Below are 23,923 nucleotides of genomic sequence, written 5' to 3'. Positions count from 1 at the left end.
CATACCATCTTTCACTGCTCCTCTTTCAAACAATCAGAATTCAGGGAGCTGGAACATAAACAAACATATACATATATGTGTGTGTATACATATACATATGTATAATATGTATACATACATATAAATGTTTCTATATTCATGGGTGACCAAACATACAACAGGCCTGTCTCCTGACAGGCTAAAGGAATTGGTGGCTATTTAAAATGTTCTCTTTTGTTCAAAGGAGTAAGTATAGGCATCATTCTCTTTCCCTAGATTTTCTCCCTAGAAAACATACAACTTCTATGAATCACTGCAATATAGTGCATTGTTCAGATTGCTATGGCAGAAACATCATCATGTACTTTTAGGCAGGTTGAATAGACACCTTGCTGAAACACAGAACTCAGGCAGTTGCTGCTGTACTCACTCAAAATCAGCTATGAAGTGGTTTGGACAGTGCTGGTTCTTTTGTCTTGAAGTTAGATGCTCATGTTTGTTTTCTAAATATCCTGAATGTGGTCTATGTTTGGGAAGTACATAGCACATTTTAAATAAATCCTCTTTTTAATTTTAAAGAAAATTAAGAGGATGTCATACTTGTCCCAATTCTCCAGTTCGTTTATTATTTTCCAATCTCTCTCCTCAGGTTGCAAACCTGAGGAATACCTTCAGACCAAAATACTATCTCTTTGCTGCTTTACAATCTCCTCACTAATATATTTTCCTCTTGTTGCCTCGCCACTGTCTCCCCTTTCTGTCACCTCTGTGAAACCTTTACTCATTTATCATATCACTTTCCATCTTCAGTACTGAAATTTTTGTGGGGGCTCCATAAACTGGTACTTGTCCACTATGGAAGAGTCCAGCTTATAGCATACATTCCCTTGTATTTCTTGAGCTAGGATTGTGCTATTAAATGTGTATGTGAAGTTCACAGGCATCCTCTGTCTTAAATGAGGGGAGTCTCTACCCATTCCTCAGATTCATTCTCTTTATTTCTGCCTGATTTATCCTCCAGCTCTTTCTTGCAAGGGAAATAATGGTCTGTACTTTTATCTCTATATAAAGTCACGATAACCTTTGTAAAGCAGCTCACACACTGCTGTTATTATGTAAAATAAAGCATATTTAAGAATTGCAGTAATCTGTGAATTCCTTTTCTTGAAGTCATAAAATTCTTGCACTATCTAGATCTCATCCAGACCTTCATTTTTACTTCGGCCCGTAAGACACTTCATTCTGTAGCCTTCTCTATTGCTTTTTAAGAAGAGTAGATAACAGAAAAACTTGTCTTAATCTAAATGTAGGTTGACAGTTCTCTCCTAGAGCAAACCAGGAGGAGCCCTGCTTGAGCATCTGTCCCACCAAATGACTCCCATCTATTTGGCAAGAAGGTGGCAAAAGCAAAAACAGCAGAATGAAGTCGATTACTTCTGGCTGGTACAAGATGCAAGATGAAGATTTCTAGTTGTACAAACAGGAGAGGAAGAAAGTTTCAAAAGATCATGTTTATTAGAAATGTTAATATTTCTAACATTGAGAACATGCAGCCACTGAAATGTATCAGAATTTTACTCAGTTTCATTATGAACAGGATTTTTTATATGGGTATATTTTTTCTTAAGACACCAGTGATCCCCAAATATGAAGAAAGGGAATGGATCTAGCCTTTAGAGAACAATTTAGAGTTTTTTTCAAACATAAATAGTCCTCTAAAAACAACTTTAATTAAATTATTTGTAAACTTGGGGATGCATTTATTTATTTAAGCTTACTTGCCAGATAGGTATTTGCAAATGCCTCATATTTTAATTCTAAAGACAGAGCACTTCTCAGAGCTAAACAGTATCAGTGAAGTGCTACAAGCAGATATTGTATCATTTTAATTATAACATTAATTACAGTATTTATAGCTGTTGTGATCTAAAGGATACTATACTGGCAGGGAAGTATCAAACTCCAGACAAAAATACTGGTTTCCACATAACAGTGCTCGTTGTATTGCATCTCTTTGCTCATTATCCATTTTGTTCTTCAGTCTCACATCCCTCAACCACTGCCCTCATTCTGTTTCTTCTGCACATAGGACAGGTCACAAAGATGACTGAGGCAGACACCACTGGCAGCTCTGAGATCTTTCTGCATGCTCAGCTCCACACCGCACAATGCTCAAGGACAGTCACAGAACGCCCAAAACTGCGAGGCCCCTCTGGAGATCACCTAGGCCAATTCCTCTGCTCCTTTACTCTGAACATCAGAGAACTGGATGTTCTCTGAGCCACATCCAGTTGGGTTTTGAGCATCTCCATGGATGAAGACGCCACAACCCGCCAAGGAAACCAATTCCTGTGTTCGATCATCCACACAGTAAAAATCATTTTTTTAAACAGAATTTCCTATATTTCAGTTTGTGTCCATTGCCTCTTGTCTGTTCACTGGGTGTCACAGAAAAGAGTCTGTCTCTATCTTTTTTACACCCTCCCATCAGATATATATACACAAGGTTAAGATGGCCCTAAGCCTTCTCTTCTTCAGGTTAAACAATACCAGCTCTCTCAGTATCTCCTCGTATAGCAGGTACTCCAGTCCCTTAATCATCTTCATGGTCTCTACTGAACTTGTTCCAGTACGTCCACCTCTTTCTTGTACTGACGACCCAGTACTCCAGGTATGGCCTCAATACTGCTGAGTAGAGGGGAAGTATCACCTCCACTGACCTGCTGCTGACACTCTGCCTTATGCAGCCCAGGATACCATTGGCCACCTCTGGTGCAAGCACACAAATCTGTTGTCAATCTGTTGTTCACCAGGACCTTCCCTGCAAAGCTGCTTGTTGTCCCCTAGACTGTCCTGGTACAATGGTGGTTATTCCTCCTCAGGTGCAGACCTTCGCATTTCCCTTTACTGAACTTCATGAGATTCCTGTTGGCCGATTTCTCCAGCCTGTCTCTCCAAATGATGGCACAACCATCTGGTCCAGCAATGACTCCTCCATTTTATGTCATCTGCAAACTTGCTGAAGGTGCACTCTGTCCCATCATCCAGATCATTAACAAGGAACTTAAATAATAGTGACCCCAGGATCGACCCTTGGGGGACACCACCTGCGACTGGCCACCAGCTGAGACTTCGTACTGCTGATCACGACCTCCTGAGCCTCGCAATTCAGCTTTCAGTCCACTTCACTGTACACTTATCTTGCCCGTATTTCATCTGTCTGTGAGGATGTTACAGGAGACAGTGTCAAAAACCTTGATAAGTCAACATAAACAGAAACCACTGATCCACTGGAACAGTCATCTTATCACAGAAGGCTATCAGGTTGGTCAAACATGACTTCCTCTTCATAAATCCATGTTATCTACTCTCAATCACCTTCTTGTCCTTCATATGTTAACACGTTGTTTCCAGGACTATTTGTTCCATCATCCTACCAACAATTGCGGTAAGGTTAGACTCTAGTTCCCTGGATCCTCCTTTTCACCCTTTTTGAAGACGTGAGTGACGCTTTCTTCTAGTCCTCAGGATCCTCCCCCTAAAAAGGGAGCCCCTTTTTTTTCCCTTCACATCTCTCCTGAGTTTCACCTCCAGATGGGCTCCTCTACCTTTTGTATGCTTCCTTTTTATGTTTGAGCTTTGTCAGGAGCTCCCTGCTCATCTATGCAGACATCTTGCCACTTTTGTTTGATTTCCTGCACATCAGGATGGACCATTTCTGGGTTGGGAGGAAATGATTTTGAAATCAATCAGTTCTCCTGGACCCTCCAGTTCTGTATCCCATGGGATTCTTCCAGGCATAAGGTTCTTCCCTGAACAGGTAAGAGTCTGCTCTCTTGAAGAACAGGGCTGTAAACCTGCTTTTTGACTTGCTCCTTCCTTTCAGGATCCATCATCTCATGGTCACTGTAGACAAAGCAACCCCCAACCTCCCTGTCCCCAACCAGCTCTTCCTTGTTTGTAAATATGAGGTCCAGCAAAAGAGTATGAAGTCTAGCAGATCTCCAGGGTGGGTAGTGTTCTCCAACTCATAGGTTTGTGGCTCACAGAGTCAAGACAATATGCTTACACTACACAGCAGATGCTCTTAGAGCTGCGAGATTTCAGACTTTCCCTCAATCAGAAGTAAGCCTTCTGTAACCAAGTATACCTGTTTTATTACAGGAAACGACAAATGTAGAGAGCCACCATTATCTCCTAGGATTTGGCCCCTGGGACCTGAACTCTCACAATGCACTCACAACTAAGCAGATTACACTTGCAAAGAAACTCCCCACACCCCCACAGTCTCTATTAAGCTTGAGCTTGCTGGTTAAAAAATAGTCTGATTACTTGTTTTCAGTTTCTGCTTTGACTTTGTCATCATGTCCTCATTATCATATTCAATTAATTAGTGTATAAAGGTAATATTCCAGCATGCACACCCCCCCAAGATACATTATTGACTTCAGCTAAATACGGTAGATTTGCAACAAAAGAAGGGGATTAAAAAAGAAGATTTAGAGGTTCGTAAGCACACAAAATTGCCTACCTCTTAGGAAAAACATATCAGAGTAAAATTATACTATAAGGGCATCTGAAAGGCAAGAACAAAATACAAGAAAAACTCAAGAACAGGTAAAACTAGCGAAAATTGCATACCTTCTGAAGAGTGTACTCATTTCTGTTTCACCTTGACCTCATTATCTTTATGAATACCAAGATGAGGGGAACAGAAAATGAGCATATATTAGAACCATATATTCTATACTCCTATCCTCTAAGCAACAAACAAGTATTTTGTCATATGTTTGAAGGGGAGAGGTAGAGGGTGGTTAATTCCTGGATTAATTTCCTTTTTGTCAAAGCTTGCAAATCTATTCATACAGTGAAAAATATAAGACAGTAAGAAGAAAATCACTGTATTTGTTCTAAAGAGGGGCTAAATCATATAGAGTCAATCTACATTTTTCTTTTTAGTGTGGATCAAGACTGCTTTTGATGAACTTGTACAATCATCTCCATTTGCTGCACTTTAGGTTTGCCTTGTGCTGTGGTTTTGAAGCACATGATTTGGAATTCTTCCAGATGAAGCAGCACAGGAAGATGCACTCTAGAAACATTCCTACCATACTACATTCAGTCCATGAAAAAGATTAGAGCTCATCCAAAATATATTACAAAAGTAAAAATATATAAAAGAATAGCAAAGTAAAAAAATAAACTTCTGTGGTCCCCTGCATCAACCAGCAACTGTTTCTAAAAATCTTCTCTGTTCTAATTGGTAATGTTGATGTAGAAATAACTGAAAGAACTGAAAAAACAAGAATGCTGGCATCACTTTAAGTCATTCTGCACAACTTGACGGGAAGCATACATGCACATTTGCTTTCACAGACACTCGTATAGGCTTAATAATTTCTGCAGGGTGATCTTTAGTACCCATTCCTCTAAAACGACAGGTTTCAGGAAGTCTCAAGATTTTTGTGTTTTACAATTCCTCTTGCTAATGATAGCTTACAGTGGTGGTTTGCATGGTAAGTGACTGAATCATTGTTTTTCTCCCTGTGTTGGTATCCTTATTTTGGAGGTAGAGAGGATGGTTTTTATTTTAATCAGTAAGCAGTAAGCATTCTTATATATGCAGATTAATGAATGTAATCCTGGCACCAATACCACTAGATATGTCTCGATTTCAAGCAAAAATATCTTTTTTAAAAAATATATTTCTAATACACATAAATTTTATCTAGATACAACATATGACCCCACATATACTCAAGATACTGCATAATGGCTTAAAAAGCTCTTCACTCTGCTGTTTGCCTACAATCTTTTACCAGAATAACAGTGTTGTACTGGAAGTAATACAAATACAACACAACATATCGATCTCATTTGACTTGCTGTTGTGAAGAGGTTATACATATATTCCCTCAGGTCTCTTTTCCTAAAACCCTTTTTCTCACTCTTCCACTATCAGATGATCTCGTTTTAACATTGCCACCAGAGTAACTACTACATTAAGCTTTGGCTGCAATTAAAAATACATTTCCAGTTCCTCAGCCAGGAAAGCATTCAAAACTTCTGTGGTACATTGTATGCCAAACAGTTCAAGAGTTCAGAAGCAGGAAAAAAACGTACATACTAATATAAGGCATTAGGAAAACTACACATATTTCTCTTAACAGTACATTCACTAAACTGAAATACTAAACTCAACTGTGTCAACTCAGACCTAGAGTAATCTATTATATACTTCACTTGCATGCACATCTGGTACATTAGTATTAATTGCTGTGGTCATTTTACTGGGAAGTCCCTTTGCCTTGGACAGATTCATCATTTAAGAGATCGGTTGCTGCACATATGTAGTAACAAACTCTAGACATGCCTGAGCTATTGTACCTGGCCAAATTAGCCTGCACATCCCCAATGCACGCACACCTAAATTAGCTGCAAGGTATGTCTGTGACAGATTAAAGTGCCGTATTAGACCAGCTGTGTACGTACATTCATATTTGCTACATACACGCATGATGGTTTGTATGAGCAGTAGCTTCAGCAACAAATGTGACAAACCTACAAAAAAAACATGAGAACAAAATTCTTGACTAGTGGGAAAAAACTGACCAACTAGCAACTGTGAGTTTAGAAAACAGGAACCACTGACAGAAAACAACCCTCTTGGCAAGGTAACACTTTCATCCATCAAAGGCCTCAGGGTCATCTGACCACACCTTAGTAATGAATGGTACAATTAATATTCACTTACTTATTTGGTTTTCATGAAAAGCTTTGGGTGGAACAAAATCTGTTGGATTCAGTGCTTTTTAATCTCCTACACATGAAAAAGGTATGTATTTGTGTAAACTAGTCCCTTTATTGGGACAGAAAGGGAAAAAAAAAAAAAAAAAAGATTAAGCAGCACCCTGCATTGTGCGTTTACTGCAGACTCTGACAGCTGCTTTTCCTGTTGTGACCAGGCCACACACGTAGAGTACATTTTTTGGAGCTAGCTGGTACAACAACTGTAGGACAACAGATTTCCGAATTGATCACCCTTGAGGTCTATTTGCCAGTCACTTTCATCGTTTTCCTTGGCAACCTAACATACTCAGTGAGTCAGATCCCCAAAGGTATAGGTTCAAAAAAAAAAAAAAAAAAAAAAAAAAAAAAAAAAAAAAAAAAGACCACCGTTCTAAGTACTTAATCCAGTTAATCCAGAGCTTAACAAGACCGCCACCCTCTCCCATTCAGAAGCACAGGTTATACATTTGTAGCTAACATGAAGGCATATCTACCTCAGAGACCTTACTTTACCTTTACCCACTCTCCCCTTGCAACTTCTTTATGATCCTTACCCATTACTTCAAAGCATCAGACTTTCTCTCACAACATCTGACTGATTTCCTTCAGGTTATCTGAAGGATGAAAATTTTCTTAGTATTTCTTTTCCAGTACTGATACCTGTAATACAGTAAGCATTATCTGAGGCATGAGTTAATCATAGAAACGTACACTACATTTTAGGCACTTGTTTATCCATCTTTGGTTTTTTAAGTAAACAATATTGCATTTTCAATTTTTTCTCTACCATCATAAGGCTTGATTTTTCTAGAAAGAGAAAGTAGATGATGGGCTTTCCAAATAAACTCTAATCCATCTTCTGGAGAAGAAATCACTCATTCTTAAAGGCTCACAAAAAAAAGTTCTCCCTTATATCGTTAAATTGGTTTATCAACACTAATACAAGCTGTATACTTCTAAATGCCTATTGCCAGTTGGCAGTAAATCAAGTTTTCATTTCACAACTGAAATACACGTTCAGCCTTTCTAAAATAAAATTTAAAGGCATACTGTCACTGATAGGCATGCAATGTTTTCACATTAACTTTACCCTGTGAAATCTGAAGCTATTTTAGATGACTTCAGATGTCAAGGTAGCAGGAGCCAGAGGCCAAAGTAAATTGTTCCATTGACACTAATTGTCTTACTAAGATAAAGCAATCATTCACACTATAATGCAGTGTAGTTTCACAGCATATTTTTATGTGCTATGTTCAATGTTTCTCTTTAAAGACTGCAGGACTAAAATAGGATTTAATGCCATTGCTAACTTTTAAAACAAGCCAAGGAACTCATAATCTTTAATATGTTGCAATGTTAAGAATCAATGCAGTACAATTAAACTTTTTAGTAGCAGAAAGTATACTTCCCTGTATATACAGGATCTAGGAGATACTTTATTAAAACCATTAAAAAACAAAACAAAAAAAAATCCCCTCTCCAGATCTGTATTCTAATCTGCAAGCAAGTTTTCGTTATTTCAAAAGCAAGTCAATAAAAGAACATCACTTCCAGACAATTTCTGACACAATATTAGTTTAAGCAAGCTAATAAAGGGCAACACGTGTATTGAGATAAGCAGAAAGGAACCAAACAATTTCAAAGTTGTTTTTAGACTAATTTACATGCATCAGAGTACTTCAACTTTGTTTCTATCAAAAACACTGCTAGGAAACGCAAAATTAAAAAAAATATTCCAAGGAAATATATACATGTATTATTAAAATCAAGTGGAATCAATAGTTTCACCTATTTAACAGCAGAATTTACTTTCTTACCCAAATCTATCAGATCGAACACTATCTTCACCAATAAAGTGTTCACATCTGCTGAAATTAGATACAAAAGGGCAATACCTTATATTTGCAAGAAAAATTTCCTTTAACTAATTCTTGACTTAGGTCCTTGTTGGGTTTTTTTGTTTGCTTGTTGGTTTTTAAAAAAGGGTGCATGGCTCCCATAGATAAGCAAAAGATCACAAAACTGTCATCAGATAGAAAAGGACACTGAGTACTATCTGTGTGATTTTGGAATAATATCAACACCATATGCTGAAATGATCATGCAAGCTCTGGCTTCATGTTTCTATCTGTTAGGGATCACAAACTTTGTTATTCAAGAAAGTTTAAGTATTAATAACTTCTGATAGAACTCAGTTCTTATGTCAGAAAAATAACTTTACAGAAGATACTCTCTTCTTAGTATTTAACTTAGGACTTAGAGTAGAAATATCAGTTCAGCTGTGGGCAATGATGAGTTCCCTAAGGGAGCCCTTAATGAAACTCCCTACCAATAACATGCAGCTTGGTCAAATGACCATATTGCTTTATTTCCCCCCTTATAATTATGTAGTTGTTCTCCAGAGCTACCACAAATCCAAATGTGGATTCCTATATAAAGGTCTTCTAACTAAAGAAAAATAGGAATTACATCCAGACTTGGTGATAATTGCACATGTTAAAATTTCTATAACTAAATTCTGTCTCCAGGCTGTCTTACTAGCTAGAAACTCTAATTCTGCGCACACTGCTGTGAACTTTCATTATTTCATCAAAAGTCTCAATGCATTTGGTATTTTCCTCAGATGTCCAGCTCTGGATTTCTCTGAATTTCAGTCCTCATGTTTGCCTCACATGCAAAAATCAAAAGACAAACAAAAACGCACTGAACTTGACAGCCTGAAAAGCCACATGATTTTTCAGTGATTGGTGTTAATAATACACAAAGCTTTCTATAAAGTGAAATACTGGAAAGAAGAATCACTCACTTGAAGAGAACAGTCATAGGTATCAGCTAAACAATATCCCTATACAGAATGAACTATCTATCAGTTTGTTACTAGTCACGCGTAACTATGAACCAGCACCGCAGCAAAACAGTTGACTGAATACATGGTTTATAAACTAAACTATATAAAAATGTTATTTTGTATTCTACATTGTCACAGTGGTTATTCTAGCATCTGTTTCCAAATATGTTGTTTAACTTGCATCTGCAATGTAAAATTACCCCAAGAAATCAGAATCAAGCTAATCAGATTCACTGTCTGTCTAACCAGCACCTCCTCCCTCACTGTCCATTTATCTGATTTTATGGTTCAGTAGCCTACCCCAAGCGAATTATTTCCCTCGATTACGCATGCCATGTAAAGGCAATTCTTCAGCTCAGAATTCTGGTGCGCAAACATAAGCAATGTTTACTGCGCTGACTTAACAGGCATTCTTTAACTGATAAAAGGGTCATTCAGACCTATTTTGCACTTGAGAAGAGTTGCTTTTTGTTAGTAATAATGTAAGATATTTCAAATGCCTAAGAGGAGTAAGAAAATTCAATGGAATCTGCATTCTCAGCACACCTCCCTTTCTTGAAAAAATCTCCTCTAGTGCAATGTCTACACACATAGTGATTTTTATCTGAATTTATGATATAATCTGGAGTACAGGAATTCATTATATCTTACTTTCTTCATAAATTTCTTTAGTTAAGAGTCCATATTAGACATTTCTCATTACTACTGCAAACTTGGCTAATTCACACATTAATCTGACACTGCATATACAGTACAAAATACATTAACAAAATTCATAATAAGTATGCCTTGACTGTTTTTCTTCAAGACATGCATGCTTGCTTCATGGAAATGTGCTCAGTGGAATGCTTAGGTTCAACCTCATTCCTCCTAAGTGTCTGTATCAAGACTGTTTAAATTTTAGTCTTATAATTCTCTTTCAATCCTGAGCAGGATGTTTACAGTTTACTAAATCTGATGGATTTTTCCTGACTTCTCAGACAGGTTTAAACACGTCAGCTTTACTACTACTGCCAGAACTGCCAGACATCTTCAGCACAGCAAAAACTGTTTGCATTTTAAAGTGACAATGCAAACCCTTTTAATGTGATAATTTGCATTAGGTATCAGAAATGACCATGTACTTACAGCTAATGCCTCTGCAAATAAATGCGTAAGTATAAAAATCACTGTAGTGCAGGTCTACCAGAATCAACCCTTTTCCACCTGTCAGAGCTGTAAGCAGAACATACTCAAATTATCATTTATCATTTCATAGTACATTATTGAGAAATATACCAACCATCTTAAAAATCAATATTAGATCATTTCATTTCTATTCATCTGCTTATTTGCTTTCAGTGGAAATCAACAGCATTGGAAGTATCAATATTACTTTATTTTAACCCAGTCTCATCAAAAGATGAATATATTGATAACTTCACGGCAGTCTTTGCTGTTGAGAGATTTGTGAAAATTCCAATTTAAAATCTCTTTGAAGTGCTACTAAAATAAGAATAAACTAAATATGGGGGGGGGGGAAGTAATCCTGGTGCTACAGACTCTCTAAAATGCTAACAATCAAATGACAGAATTGGGTTAGAAATCTACTATTTGCTGAAGAAAAATTTATCACACCTCAGTGATCTCTTAGCTGGCATTCATAGTTTACTATTCATATTGCAGGTAAGAATTATGATTTCTTAACTGTCATAATGCTTGTAAACAAAGTGTAAAATATGCATCAAGGACAATGAAAAATAAAGGAATGGAATACTCTATACTGCTACATTTCTTTTTCCTCTGCATCCCATTTTACCTAGAACTAATGTATTTATTAGAGAACTTTAGGAAGAACCATAGCTTCTAACTTGATTTTCAAGTCCTTTAAAGACTATTGAAATGCCTAGTTCTAAATCACGTGCACATTATTCTGTTAGTTGATAACAGTGCACGTGGAAAATGTAATTTCTTTTTCGTGGCTGGTTTCATCATGTTCTGGTGTATAGGAACTGTGGGACTGCGTCATTTCCAGGTATGTTTACAGTGTCTTGAAAACATGAAGACAATCTTAAACAGCAAAGACAGACATGTTTATTGAGCAGACCAGCCATATCTGAACTCTTCAGTAGCAACAGCAGTAAGTTATTAATAACAGTTCGTTAGATTAAAAGTCTCTGATTTGATGGTCTGAGATTGAAAGTGTGCATACATTTAGTCTATTCCGTTGAAATATTCATGTTTCACTCACCCCAAAACCAAAAACACTCTTAGTCACTTCTCTTCCAGATGTCTTCCAATTTCTATTTCCTCTGTACCTAAGAAATGATTTTATTTCCACAGGTCCCTGTGACACATCAATTCCTGAAATCTCAGTTTTGCTTCTTTGATCTTCTCATTTATCTAGTTCATTTGACAAAAGCAAAAAATTTCCTTCTCCAACTTTTTCTCTTCCTCAAACTTCTTCACTTTCCTGAGACTTTTTAGATGATTAAGTTTCTTTTCCTTCTACCAAGTGCTTTCTTCCTTTTTAACATATGATCTCATGTACTTCCTAAACTAGTTCAACACAAGTAAAATGTTACTCTCTAACAGTATTTCATTGTTCATCCACCTTTAATCTTTTCCCTTCTATTCTTATTCTCTAGTTTTATTAATACCAACAAGCTTGTAATGCTAAATCAAAGCTTCTCTTTCTTTCTTTCCAGGAATGAAGCTTAGAAAAATCAGTGAGTTACCTTTATTCGTTCATCTAATTACATATCCTCTGATAAATATCACATGTATCTTAGTGAAAAATGCATAATTACGTATTTGCCCAGAAAAGTCAGCATCAATTCTACATTCTAAATCTTTGTATCCTTGTTTTACTCTGTTTTTTACAGTGCCAAACAATGTAAGCGACCAATAAATAAATGTTGTTTCGTGTACCAGGCTGTGCTCATAGCTAACAGATTTATGTTACGTTTCATCTGCTCTTTGTCTAAATGCTGGTGGGTGGAAACAGAGTAAGGCAGAGAAAGCTATGTGCCTATCAAATTTACAACATAATGTACTGTATAGCACAAGGTAACCCTTATTTATGCCTAACAAGAGCCTAATCAACATACTTTACTGAAATTAGCTCCCATTCTTTGCATGTTAAATATATAACATATTTAAGGGGAAACCAAAATAGGGTAACAAGTGTACACTAAATTACACTGATTCGGCATACAGTAGACACTTTAAATGACTGTATGGCAACTTGCACTGATTTGGTATTCTGTGAGGCTGTTAGGGATGGTGGAAGTATACCTTAAGCAGGGAAAGGTCTGATTTATGCTACTCTTCTGTTGTTTGCCTCTGTTGCTGTATTCATTTTGCAGACGTACTGAATGCAAAGCTGACACATACTGTATTTCAAATACTGCCCATTTTATGATCAGTTCAAACTATCATTTACCTAATGCCTAAAATTTGGCATAGATACTTTCCAGGGAGTTGCAACCTATTCCATGGGGTAGCAACTACCACAATTCTGGACTGCAAATGCCTAAGACTCCTTGAAAGCCTACACTTTCCAAAAAATAGAAGCATTAGAGAATTAAGGTCAAATATGTATGTGTTCCGATATGCTTACAGTGCTGGTCAACAAGACATTCTAGGAGGCATTTATCGCCACAGTGACAACAGTGCCATTAATTCCCTAGTACTTTAGGCTATATATAACCTTTTTGGTAGCATTTCCATATAATTAGCCAGCACTCACAAAAATATTACAGTTTCCAGTGTTGTTTCATCATGTTCTAGAGGCACGCCAGGTACATTTTTCATTTAAAAAGAACACTAAATGAATATCTTCCATTGCTGAAACTCTTAAGTGTTTATCTTGTTTTTTCTTTTTCTATATGGAATGTATTATTTTTTTAACGTATTTTAATACAAATTGATAGCCAATATTATAAACACAAGGGTCACCTTTCATTGTTACACCATAGATTGCAATTTACTTTTGTTCAAGGTTTAAGTCCTTTGTTAATATTTGCCTTTTTCCTTGAATAGCAACAAGGATTGTAAGCATGGCGTCTTGATCACAAATGAGAAGCAAAAAAAAACCTACATGTAATCAGTTCCAAAAAACTACTAGCAGGAGTTAAAAAGGACTGACTGTTTCAGAATAGTTCACACGGTACTGCACTTGAGACATGGTCTTTTTGTATACTGTCCAAGAAAAGTTACAGCTGTAAGCAGCACCACAAAAAATTTTATTTTGAAATATGAAACAGAGAACATAAAAATTAGCATCCCTGTCCTGATCAGCCCTATTACTACTGTACAGACACACCCTATCAAGTTTACTTACAAAGAATTTTCAAAGCATTAAGACCAATCACACCTCACAAATGCTGTTGTCTCTGTTACGTGCAATCTATATGGATTACTACAAAATATGCCTGTAGTTTAGATCCTGTCACGACTACAGCTTTTGTGTAAGGTAACTAGGAAGAACAGCACTTTTAAAAGAAGTATACAGCTAACATCACACCTGAAATTATTCTTTCCCTATAGTCTGACTATGGGATACGTGCATTCACCCATTATGTTTGTTCAGACTTTTATCTTCAGGATGTATTGCCTTACATTCCATGAGAGTATCAACTCTTATTTTCCTATTTTTAAAAGCTTACACAGTTTTAAGAGCAGAGAAAGTAACAACTTCTTTACAGTTCTGGAACAAAGCAAAACAGATATACCACATCCCCTATGTCTTCTCATTTCATTTGAGCACTGTGTGATGTATTTCCTTCTCTACTATCTTATTTTGCGGTGAGTATTGGATCTTATATCTCATCAGTTCTGAATGTGGCATCATCTAAATGGTGAAGAGAACTTTATTATTAGCTGAAAATATTGTTGAGGTTTTTGGCAACATTAAAAAAAGCGATTCAAAACAAGATAAACAAACTGTGTGATGTTTTTTTCTCAGCTTCTTTGACAAAGGCCAATGAAATGTGTTCCTCATTGCTGGATTTACATTAATACAAGTAACTAGAATATAAATCTGCATTTTTTAAATTAATCAGAGAGCCTACATGTCATATTTGCAGATTCAATAGAGATGCTGTTTGCTAATACATGTAAACATCAGAAATGTGATAAAGACTTATCTGATCACTGATGTTTACTTTGGCAAGATGCATGAACTCTGAATAACCTCCTAATAATCTATTCTAGAATAATAACATAGGTGCAGCTCAGAAGACTAAGACTGTGAGCCCAGGTTTCCCACACAGTCAGCAGGAAAAAAGGTTCAGATTTACACCACCTAAGATAGAGACCTACCATACTTAATCCAAAATCCCCTTACATTATCTATTAGTTTCTTTAGAAATATCTCATGTCAAGACCATGTACCAAAAAAGGATGATTGAATGTTCTGTGGTGCACAATTCTGCACACATCTTCAGCCTTACTTCTCAAGTAAGGCTGTTCATTAATGAGGAAGCTGAAAAATAGCAGCCAGAGCGAAGGAGTTCTACAAATTAAAGTAAAACAAAGCAATTCTTCTGGGGCAGCTATAAGCCTATCAACTGCTTGGATTTTATTAACAACTTGAAACTGAAAGCTTTCATGGCTTTAGCTGAACGATTCCACTATACATTATCGACTGCAGTCTCTCCAATCCACAGACTTTCACCTTCCTCACGAAAACTACATTTATGGTACTACTCCAGAATAAAATACTGTATTTTTGTGGGCACAGAAGCATACTGACCAAAATACCGTGGTATGAATCCATCCTACATTTGTACTGTAAATACAATCTTTGAAAATAAACTTCATTTTTTTTAGTGTATGTCGTTTATAATCTATGAAAAAAATCAATCTATTTACATTCTGATTGTTGTTGATATTCTGTGAAGGATCTTTTTCTTTAAAATCATTTTTAAAATAGAATGTCTAAGGAAACTTTAAAAAGAATAAAGTATTTCAGCTTCTCTAAATAATTTCTAAAGAACTGGATTCAACTGAGCCTGAGTGATTTTATAAAACTCAATAGGGAAAAAACTACCTTCACCTAGAGCTTTACTGCAAAACAAAGACATCACTGCCTCTAGCACTTCTGTTTCTGCTACAGGGACATTACTGTAATTCATTTTTTGTCATCTCAGAGAACAGTAGGAGGCTAGCAGCTTAGTTAAAAGGCAATCTTTTGGGGGTTTTAATTTTGTTTTGCTGATATTTTTTTTTAAAGAAAACCTTGGTTCAGCTCTGGAGATTATGTGAGTGTTATATATACAGTAGCTGTTTCATATTTAACAAGGCATACCTATTGCTTTTAGTGACTTAAGAGATTGGATATTTTTTTCTACCCTGTCAGCAGCACATGCACTTTCTTATGTATCGCAGAATGTTGTTAACATACAAAAAGAGACAGAACATGATGTACATAATATGCAGTATTGCATAATCTTAATGACCTCAAAAGCTTTGTGGTATGTGTAAAACATTTTGAAAAAAGCTGCTAGAATTTCTGCAACACATGTTCTATTTTCTTTTTTTTTTTTTTTTTGAATTATGTTCATATTTTATCAAATAACACTGGAATAGATTTATGTAGGTATCTATAGATTCCTTTATCCAGTTAAGGCCTTTTTGATTTATTTAAATAAATGTCCTTTGAAAATAGATGGACTTTGTCGCAAGTTCTGGGATGTCCAACAGTTGCCAACTGTCAAACAGTTATTCCGGAGTGTATTTATGGATGAACAATATAATTGGAACTGCACCCCTTGATCTAAGACCTGTGGAGAGACTAGAACAGAAACAGTAACAGAGAAGTTATTTAGTCGTAGAAAATATATGTTCTTTTCCAAAAATATGTGGGCAAGTAATTCACTGAAAACTTTGTCTTCTTTCCTGTACAGCAGTTCTACTTATGGCATTAAGTCTTCAGACTAGGAAATACGGCAAAATCATGATTAAAGTATCTAAAACCGCAATCAACTGCAACCAAGTATTTCTTCCTCCTTATTTTATATATGCGAGTTCTCCAAGCTTTACCAGATTCTGTGTAATAACTGATTAAATATTCTTAATTCTAATGGGCCACACACAGTTTCAGAGAATCATTTACATGCATAAATCTAAAATATTTATCTCTAATCTTCATTCACTAGCAACACCTAACACAGAAGTTTTTACCTGGAAGACTTCTTACTAACAGTTATCCAGGACTCTCCTTGCTGGCACACCTAAAACCAGTTAGATTTTTGCTCAGCAATGGTGCACAGCAAATAAACCACAAACTGAGCTCCTGAGATAAGGTTTTTGCTCATTTCTCGTGAAGTCTCGAAACTGTTCTGCTGGGCCCTCTGAGAGCACAGCTAACAGGGTGCTCCCTGGGAAGCACACTCAGAAAAGAAGGGAACAGCCATGCCCACTTCTATCCCCAGAAGACCCTGGTAAAACCACTCTTTCACTTTTGACACTTAACTTTCAACTCTCACCGTCTTGAAAGGGTGTCCTATTCGTTAAGCTACATATTTTGTCTTGTTACTTGTTCTATGGGAATGGCGGTGAGAAGACACTGCTACTCAAGCTGAGCTATTCCTCTTTAAATGGAACAAATCAAAGGTTGCTAGATCAAAGAAAAGAAAGAGCAAAGAAACTAGTTAGACTGCCTGCTGGTAAAGACACTGACGTGGGAAAAAAGTAAGTTCCAATTTCTTCCACTATTATCTATTTAATATAACAACAACAGTGATTAGAGAAGAACCAGAGCTCCATCCTGTTCCTTGCAGGTGAGTTTGTCCAAATCATTTGTCTGACATTACTTTTGGATGTGCCATGATACTAGTTTTAGGTCATGTAGAGCTCTTTTATAAGGTTTTACTTCATCAGCTACAGGAAAAACTGCCTGTGTTGATCTCATTTCCTACTTTAAAAAAAAAATCACAGATTTAAGATCAGGATTTGATCTGTGTCACTGAAATTCTTCTCAATTTACACTCCCTGGATGTTCAGACACTCTCTGAAAAACAAGAACTCTAGAAAGCAAATGTTTCATTACCTTTCCATAAAGCTGATTAATACTGATTAATTCATCCCTTGCCTTAATCCCTCCCTGTCTTACCGCCTTTGCTTTTGATCCAGGGTTTGTAGTGGATAGGAGGCTTCAAAGGCAATTTATGTATCTGATTTTCACCCTATATGCCAGTAGCCAGTACTGCAAAAAGGTACTATCCTGACTGATCAGACTGATAATAAAACTGAGTCAGTCTACAGATGGCTTCAGCTACCCTTTGCAATATCGTTCTCAGCGGTGCATCCCATAACCCTCACCTTTTGGCACCAACACATATAAGCAGCTCTCACTTCAGAAAGTTGTAAGGTAAGCTCTGATGCTTACAGAAGAATCATTTCCCTCTGTTGGAAGTTTGTTCTTGTACTGGTTCCAGGAACAGGCCTTTTCACTTTCTGGGACTTTGTTCAAAAGTTATAGCATTTATAAGAACTTTAATACGACAGGCATTGAGTCATTCCTACAAAAGCCATCTTTTCACCACTTCTTTATTAACTACTCTTCTTCTGAAGTTGGATCTTGTCGGATGCGGGCTTGCGGAATCATAAGACGACTCAATATGAGCTAGCAATATGATCCGTTTATTTCAGCAACTTAGCCTGCTTATATACTGTCATAGCTGTTCACATGCTCAAGCATCCTGCTGGCTATATCTAATTGGCTTACTACTATAGTTCACGCCGCAAAGCTCTCTGCTATTGGCTATCCACATATTCGCTGTCCCGTCTCGCTAATCTCTTCATTCTGTTTTTACATAGCATTCATACTTTCTCCTTCATTACTTGTCCTTCAACGTGTCTCCAAGGTTACTCCACATCAACAAGTCAGGGTTGCTCATTTGCACGGCCTGATATCCATGCTCGTCCAGCCAATTCTCTACAGGATCTATGCCTGTTCCTTTGTGAAGAAATCAAGTTGTTTCTGTTGCAGCAGCCAGTTCTCAGCAAGCTTTAGATCCTACTCCCCACCCTAACTATATGCTAGACAATTTAACATGTTTCTCTTACAGTGTCTGTACACAAGGATAATAAATGACTAGCCATTCCAAATCCTGCAGTGCCTCTGGCATTTTCCTCTTGATGATCTCAAGAGCACTATTAACACCAAATATACACCTGTGGCTAAGAGATAAAATAGCAAAGTACCTTCCTTTCTTGGAAGAATGCCTTTCAGCACTCATTAATCTCCCAACTATTTTGTTTGGATGCTTCCAACCATGCATGTGAAAAGTTCTCTGCATTTCACCCAGTCCACAAAATGCCACTGAATGAAAATTGTGATCTCTTCTATAAACCTTCTTTTCTACGTCTTCCAGAACTGGAATGCCTATATCATAAAACATTCTTTTAATCTTAACTGAACTTCAGCTAAGGAATAACACAGAAGCCTTATTTTCTTGAAATCATCAAGAGCCAACTTTTTCCAACTTATGCCAAGTCACATTTAATATAATATTTATATTAACTATTTATATTAAATATTATATAATTTATAGGTGCCAAGTCAGAAATTTGATGATGCAGTTAGGCAGTCCCAGAGCATGCCTGACCTCCCCCAGTAGTGACAGAGTACTAGGCATCAACTTTATTTTGTTGTTACAGAGAATGCTTTTGTGACCTGAGCATGCTGAGTAACATCTGCTGAAGCTGCTACTCCCTATCTGCTTTTATGTGTCACAATAATCTGCTTCCTGTGGAAGAGACAGTGCCAAATGGAGAGAAAACAAGGCCAGATCAAAAGGGAGAAAACAGACAGAATTTTTGCAGTGAGTTAAAGTTTAACGCAGGACGAAAGAACAGGCAAGATGAGCGTCTCTGTTATCGGTCTCACCATTGCTCTGTATGTCTCTGCCAACCTGCTCAACTAATCTTCCCACTATTCAGAAGATTGACACCAAACACAAACAGCAGCAGCAGCAAAGCATGCATGAAAATGCTGGAATTCAAATCTCTAGATGATAATGCACTGCAATGGCATAATCTCAATTCTTTCTCTTGTCTATTTACTATGGCAAAGCTAGCAATGAGCCATTCCAAGTGGATAATGCCAGCTCAGAGGGCAGAGTTGAGTAAAATTTAATAACCTGAGATAACTGAGAACAGGAGAGGGAAAGGTGAAAGGCAGCAATTTCTAACAGGGATTAAAATCCATTAGAATTTGCTACCATTGGAAAAGTCACTGAGAAAAATTAAGGTAACTCTGTCAGGCAAGCCCCCTTCTGCTACTCCCTGTCTTTGGCCTAGCTTACAGATGCAAATTTCTTCAGAGCTTGCCAGCATTGTGCTTTTACAGCTCCAATTTTGAAGATACTGCCAGGACTGACATCATTCACCTAGTTTTCTTATCAGTGACCCTGTGGAAAGGTTAAGGCTAGGCCTGGGAGATAAATAAAAATATATTAGAAAAAAAAATAAAGTAGCTCCCACATGGCCCGCCACACATATTCTGTACTCATCCTCAACTCTGAAAATTTAACGTAATATCCTCCCCACTCCTCAAATTTATTTATTTTTATATATATATATATGTATATATATATACACACACACATACATACATGCACATATATACACACACATATATCTGTTTCTATCAAGCAGATTAAAATTCCATTTTGCTATGTATTTACCCTGCAGCTAACTGTTGTCAACCCAGCTCAGCTCAGCTTGGATCAGTTCACAATGCTAACACATCCTGCAGACGGTTTTACCAACCTCAGTTCAGCTGCAGAGAGCATCTCCCATACAGCACCTCTGTCTGTGGTCAGACACAACTACTTCACTCTGACTGAGGAACACAATCCCCACCATTCATTTCTGAAAGAGTCTTATTCCAGGTCCTTCTCTCCTGTATGCAAGGAATCTATCTTTACTCTTTGCTCCCAACGTTTCTCCCCATTAAGCTAACTACACATAAGAGTTTTACCCCTGCCAATTCAGTTTCAAAATGTTCTGATTAACAATTCCAAATTTAAGAGCTAGTCCTTTGGACACCTTTCTTTTTAATGAGGCCATGCTACAGAGGAAGGATTACTGTATGTAAGCTCTCTAGCCTGAAAAGGGACAAACCATTCTGTTACAGTGAAGAAACAAGGAAAGGCATAAAAATGAAAACTTGTAGAATCAGACCAAGACTGAACTAACAGGCACTGCAACAGCCTCTTTGGTTAAAAATAAACAGAACAATAAAAAAATAAGAACAAAAAAAAACACCAAAATCCATTCTCTCTTTCTATATCACCAAGTATTAAGCCTCATTATGCTCATTATGTTGTAAAATGTGACTCTGCTCCAATGAGTAACTACAGTAATGCAGACAGTAACAACTGACCACAAAAATCTTATGAATCTTATGTCATTTTTCAGCGTCCCAATTCCATTCACTCTCATATGGTTAATGGCTACAAAATATGCTAATGTAAAGCATATGTTGTATATTTATTATAAATCACTAATTCTTTATCTTCTTTAATCTTAGCAGATCAACTTAATGATTTACTTTCCTTTGATTAACTTGAAAATTATCATTAGCAACCTGTATTATTATATGTTAGGAAGCTTTTGCACATAAGAAACCAGTTACTCAGCTGTCCTTGATGTGTTCCTGTTTATCATTTTCAGATTTGCAGTATCCTGCCAAATCAGCCTTCCTTTGTTCCCCAAGCTTTTAGCTCTTCTGGTAGGAATGTGCTCTCATAAATTGCACTCCGTTTGGGGATAAAATATTCATTGAACTTCTCCATTACTATTTCATAATCATTTCCATCATCTTCACACTTAAATGCAAAGGTTTAAAATATTTGTTCTGCCTTCACCTGCTTGACATACCTAAAGACAGCATAGCTATGGCTCCCTGGCCTGTACCCTGGCCTTATAGCTACAATGTGGTGGGTCAAGTACCACTTCTAGTCAGGGCACGCTACTGAGCAGCTAAACACAGAACATCTACAATAAACAATTTCCTATTTTTTTCCTAAATATATACCTATATCCTTGTTTTACTAAATAACATTCTTTTTCTTTATTTATTAACCCTAGCAATTAGTTTGCAAAAGCTCCATATTCCACCTATACACTCACTTGCCAAAGACATGGTTGCCTCTGCATTTTCTTTCTTGGAAATGAGCAGAATTTCTACTTGCAGGAAAGCAAACAGCACTTAAAAGTGCACTCAAAAGCGCACTCAAAAGCATCATCTTTATTTAACTAGCTGTTATTCACACATAAGCAAATCACAAGAAAAAACTAATCTTAAACTAAAACTCAGAGCTCTGCTTTATCAATGATATCTTTTTATCCTAGTACTTCAGAAGCACCATTTTAAATCTTACTAGAATTCATTTCCTGTGATATGTTTTTTGCAACTCCTGAATAGTCACTGTATTTTTTTTATCATCATCTAAACAGAACTTCTTAGCCCACACCAATACTTAGTCCTCCTTTACAACTCTCATAAATCACCTTTAGGTTCTTTGTAAACAATTTTATTAGATTCTGTCCTTTCAATGACATCAAATCAGACTGCCATTCATTCACAAACTGAAATTCAGCATGTACTTCTTGGCATATGGACATGTCAGATGCAAAAAATGCTTTATTTTTAATTTGTCCAGGAACCAGCTCTGCCAGATCTTTTTGGACTTCTCCACAGTTGTTTTACTGAGATAGTGTTGTCCATATCCACTGACACTAGTCATAATGATCTTCATCTCTAACAGGCTTAATGTTTGAGCCAGAATTTGACTCTAGTAACTGGGAATTAATATCATTGAGTATCAGCACAATTCAGGATGCAACTTGTGGGCTGTACCTTAATAAGCAAACAAGCCCACACATGTGCAGTGTAAGAAAAAAGGGGGATGTGGAAGAGGAGGAAGAGGGGATATAGAGAGAAAGGGGGTGACGGGGAGGGGGAGAAGGAGAGAGAAAGAAAGAGAGGGGTAGAGAGAGAATAAGAATCCTTTCATTTCCTTTTCAGTCTGCAAGAGCTTTCTCATCCGCACCCTCTCTTTTTCATTTAGAAAATTTATCCTCGGCAAAGTTGTGAAAATTGAGAAATACCACGTGTAAATAACTGAACACAAATAAACATGCTCTTATTTTTCTCTTTTACATATGTTATTTTCAGAAATGACAATCATGGATTGGTAACATACTACAGTGGAGCTACTGTCTATGACTATTATCTACACTTAGATATTCTAAGATGGGTAGTTCAGCTCACTGTGTCCTTATAAATACAATGAAAAAGACTTTACACTTCATCTTTCTTGAAGAGTTGGGGAGACGTGGAACAGCACACAAACAAACACACATTATATTTCAAGTCTTTTTGGAAGGACTTCTTCTTGTATAGAAAACTGATTTTAAAAAAATCCACAAAAAAACTACCACTGCCTCGCTTTTCTTTTAAATTCTGTATTTCTCACCATGCTCCCTTGCCATTCTGTGCTTTTTTCCATTGTAGCACTGAAGCATAAAAATATCTACATAATTTTTTTGCTACCAAAAGCTGCCAAATTATGAGACTATAACACAGTATGTAGGTGTCCTTACAGAAAGGATGACTACCATAGTCCTAAAATTTGTAACACCAGAAGGCTCTTATGTTCAAGCAGTAAAAGCAGTAACTCAAAAGAAACCACAAAATCTGTGAAGTGAAACTCAAAAGGAAAAGTTAAGAACACTCATTACTTTCATTATTCACCTTTTTACCTTCCACACAAAAGAATCAGATTTTTTTACTGAAATTACTAACTTACTTTAAAACAGCTACATCATTACAACCAAACCTCTAAACTTCTTACATACCAAAACTCACATTTCCTCCTTACAGATTTTTTAAAACCTTTCTACAGCATCTCATTTTGCTTTCAGTATACCAGCTTGTGCTGCATTAAGTGAAATAAAATCAATACATAAGGACTTTCAAATACAGAAAAATGTCTCCTATTCTGCAAACTAAGAAATATGCATCATCAGTGTAAAAAAAAAAAAAAAAAAAAAAAAAAAAAAAAAAAAAAAGTGGCAGAAATCCTGAAACATTTTAAGTCTTCTAAACAGTATCTGTTTTACATTTTTTTTTTTTTTACTACTGTAGGTGTCAAGTTTAAGAAGAAAAGATTCAAATTTCTAGATAGTGCTACAGACCAATCATATACCAAATTCTCACCTGCAGGCTTGTGGGTCTCAGATAATGAAAAAAAAAAAAAAAAAAAAATCTAGTATTGCAATACAACTATAAAAAAAAGCTTAATGACA

This window comes from Rhea pennata, chromosome 1 (assembly GCF_028389875.1).
Source record: "Rhea pennata isolate bPtePen1 chromosome 1, bPtePen1.pri, whole genome shotgun sequence".
Taxonomy (NCBI): domain Eukaryota; kingdom Metazoa; phylum Chordata; class Aves; order Rheiformes; family Rheidae; genus Rhea; species Rhea pennata.
The sequence above is the reverse complement of the archived record's forward strand: the minus strand, read 5'-3'. Positions refer to the sequence as shown.